Below are 3,665 nucleotides of genomic sequence, written 5' to 3'. Positions count from 1 at the left end.
ACATGCTGATACGTTATTTTTTCAGCAAGTTCTTGAAGAAGAAATTGCTCACCACATTTTAATGACTTGAATTTCAACATGTGTACTTCAGTATTCTTCTTGTGGTAGTAGCCCACATTGGCACACATGCATTCTCATTTCAAAAAAAGGAGACATCTTCAGATGAGAGGTTTCCATGTCATCATCAATGTGAACTGGAAAAGCAAGAATTGAATGCAGCATAAAACTGCTCTTTGTCCCCCACTTTCTCTTTCTGTTTTCTTATGCATTGGGATAAATGTCATATTACCAAATACTTGCATTATCTGGGGCTGAATGCATGTCTTCAGCTGTTATCATTCAGGAGGCCCAGGGATATATAAAACCTGGTTTTCCTGTATCATTTGAGGTATTGTCTAAGTAGTAATGAAGTATTTTTATAGAAATGGTTAATTCTTTTTTTTTTCTTTTTTTTTTATTGTAAACAAATGGGATACATGTTGTTTCTCTGTTTGTACATGGCGTAAAGGCATACCATTTGTGTAATCATAAATTTACATAGAGCAATGTTGTTTGATTCATTCTGTTATTTTTTCCCTTCCCCCCACCCCTCCCACCCCTCTTTACCCTCTATACAGTAGTTCCTTCCTCCATACTTGCCCCCCTCCCTAACCCTAACTCTAACCCTTCCCTCCCCCCCATTATGTGTCATCCTCCACTTATCAGCGATATCATTCATCCTTTGGCTTTTTGAGATCGGCCTATCTCACTTAGCATGATATTCTCCAATTTCATCCATTTGCCTGCAAATGTCATAATTTTATCATTCTTTATGGCTGAGTAATATTCCATTGTATATATATACCACAGTTTCTTTATCCACTCATCAATTGAAGGGCATCTAGGTTGGTTCCACAGTCTGGCTATTGTGAATTGAGCAGCTATGAACATTGATGTGGCTGTATTTCTGTAGTATGCAGATTTTAAGTCCTTTGGGTATAGGCCAAGGAGTGGGATAGCTGGGTCAAATGGTGGTTCCATTCCAAGTTTGTTGCAGAAAACCATTCCCATTGAACTCTCATTCTTCTTAAAGTCAGCTCTCTTTTTCTTTCCTTTTGTCTTTTGCTGAGCATAATTATACTTCACTGAATGATTTTATTGGTGATTTTCTGGTCTGAGTTCTTTGGAGTAATGAAAGAATACTCTTTCATTCAACAGGCATTTGTCAGATGCCTCATTTTTGCCACATTCTACTGGTTTCTATTCTCAGGACAGGATCAGAGAAGCCCTGTCCAAGGATAAAACATTTCAACCAAAATTTGAAAGAGGACCCAGTGACAAAAAGAGATGGGGCTAAATATTGGGCACAGCATTTGGAGGTAAGGTCAACAGAAATCTGGTGAGTTCCAAGGCCTGAAAGAAAGCCAGAGCAGCTGCACTGCTAATAGGAGGGTGGTACATGTGAGATGAGCAGAGTTGTAGTCACCTGGGACATTTTTGTGGGAAACATGTTTGGATTTTTCCAGGTGCAGTGCTATGATCTAATTTTGTTTAAAAAGACCTGGTTGGTCTTTCAATAATGGAAAGCAAGGGTCAAATTGGAACAGAATACTTGGTAAGCTTCTGCACATGTCCTGTCCATTGGCACTGGAAGCCTTGGTTAAGACAGGGTAGAAGAAATGAAGTAGGGTGGACAAATAAAAAAAAGTCAGGAGGAAAATGTCAGTTCTTGAAGATAGGTTGAATTTAAAGTGGAGTCAGGGCCTGATTTGAGCTTTTTGGTAAACTTTTTTTATAGTTAAGAAAGCAGGATTCAAATGGCTTTGAAACATATGAAAACCCTAGGCAGAAAAAAGATTGGACATTTGCATACACACAGGTCTGGAGCTCACAGGAAACCTGGAACTGGATAAGCAGAAGTGGGAGTCATCATTGTGGAGGGAGTACTTGAAACCATGTTAGTGGACAAGCTCTTCCAGGGGGAGATTCTAGTGAGAAGAGATGCAAGCCCAATAATCTACAATATTTATAGAAAAACAGAGATAAGATGCCACAGGAGTGCAACTGGCGAGGAGGCATCAGGGGAGCCTGGTGGCATGCAGCGACCAGGAGGCAGACTTTTCAGCCAATTCCAGCTTTGTTGAGGAGACATGAGTCAATAGGAAGTGAATTTAGTATAAAAGAAATGAATAAGAGATCATCAAAGCAGAGGCAGAGTTTGGGAGGCATGAGAAAAAAAAAGCGATAAGAGAGCAGGGGCCTGGGAAGCCTATCTTTAGAGCGTTCATCATCTTTGGGTAAAACCTGAACATAACAAACTCATCTCTACAACCTGGTTGGGAAGAGATCCAGCTTTACCCTCAATAAAGTTATAAATTGGAAAGCTCCCTGGGGAAAAATGTGTTGTGGACAGATTAGTAAGATTAGGATCAGACAACCAATGAAGCACTAGTTCATGCTTCACCCAGAATGATTTTTCTTCATGTTTTAATGCTTGGTTTTAGTACTTGCTGATGGTATTGCACTGTTTTACCTTGAAAGTTTATAAATGAGGAGGCATCCTTAGAACTTTCTTAGCTTTTGAGAGCATGGATCTTTCCTTCTTCCATCTAGACTTGCCCATTATTAGAACAGGTAAATAATTATATCTGAGAGATAACTTATGTCTTCTGGTGATATGTGCAATGCGTACATTTTTATAGTTGAGGTCCATAACTTATTGCATGAATCAATTTTGAGAATGGTCTATGCTGAGTTATTTTTGTATTTAGGAAATCGCCTTTATGAAGACTATGCTCATGGTCTTTTTAACATCTATCTTTCATTCTATAAAATCACTGAGAAACCATTATTTCCTAATTTAGTGATTTAAATTATTATTTTTCTGTGCTTTGTAGAATTGGGCATTCTATCTGAAAATCTATCATGCCAAATGCTTTGAATAACTAAGTCACTCTCAATACTTTTATTATCTTTTTCTTAATTTTAAAATGGACAAATAAAGAGAAATCATAATCTAGTTTGAAGCTGCTGATTATGGGTTAAACTTACTGAGTTAATTTTCAGTTAAATTTAAGAATTTTATGTGTATAAATAAATGTGAAACAATACTCATGTTAATTAAATTTGAAGAGAAAGGAAGGATTGGCAGCCTACCATTGCCTCCTCTCTGATCCTTTTTTGTGAGTGGACTCTCTACTTATTTAGTGCTTGATCTTCACCCATTACACTTTTAATAAATTGTAAATGTCCTGAGTACAATCTAGTTCTTTCTTTGATATTTTGAAGAAATAATTGTGAAAGTCATGAAATTTTTAAATAGTATCTAGTGATTAAATTTAACAAAAATACTATTTCTGAATTGTTCATGGAAAATGTCACTGATTTAGCACAATTTTTTTATCTCACTATTCTTCTTAACATCTTTAGGATTTTATAACTAGTAAATATTTAAAAGAGTTGATGATCAGAAAGGTACCTAAGAATGCGAACTGGAAAATCAGACTGCCTGGGTCAAATCCTGGCTCTCATATATCACAGCATGTGACCTTGGGCACACTAATCAGCCTCTCAGCAGGAAGTCTTCCATCCCTCTGAGGACATAAACCATACCTTTGTCCAGTGTCTCCATACTGTATATACTACCTGTGTGTTATCAGATTGATGGATTGTCACATGTTTGTGAT

Source organism: Sciurus vulgaris (genome assembly GCF_902686455.1).
Source record: "Sciurus vulgaris genome assembly, contig: HiC_scaffold_512_arrow_ctg1, whole genome shotgun sequence".
In the NCBI taxonomy this organism is placed as follows: domain Eukaryota; kingdom Metazoa; phylum Chordata; class Mammalia; order Rodentia; family Sciuridae; genus Sciurus; species Sciurus vulgaris.
The sequence above is the reverse complement of the archived record's forward strand: the minus strand, read 5'-3'. Positions refer to the sequence as shown.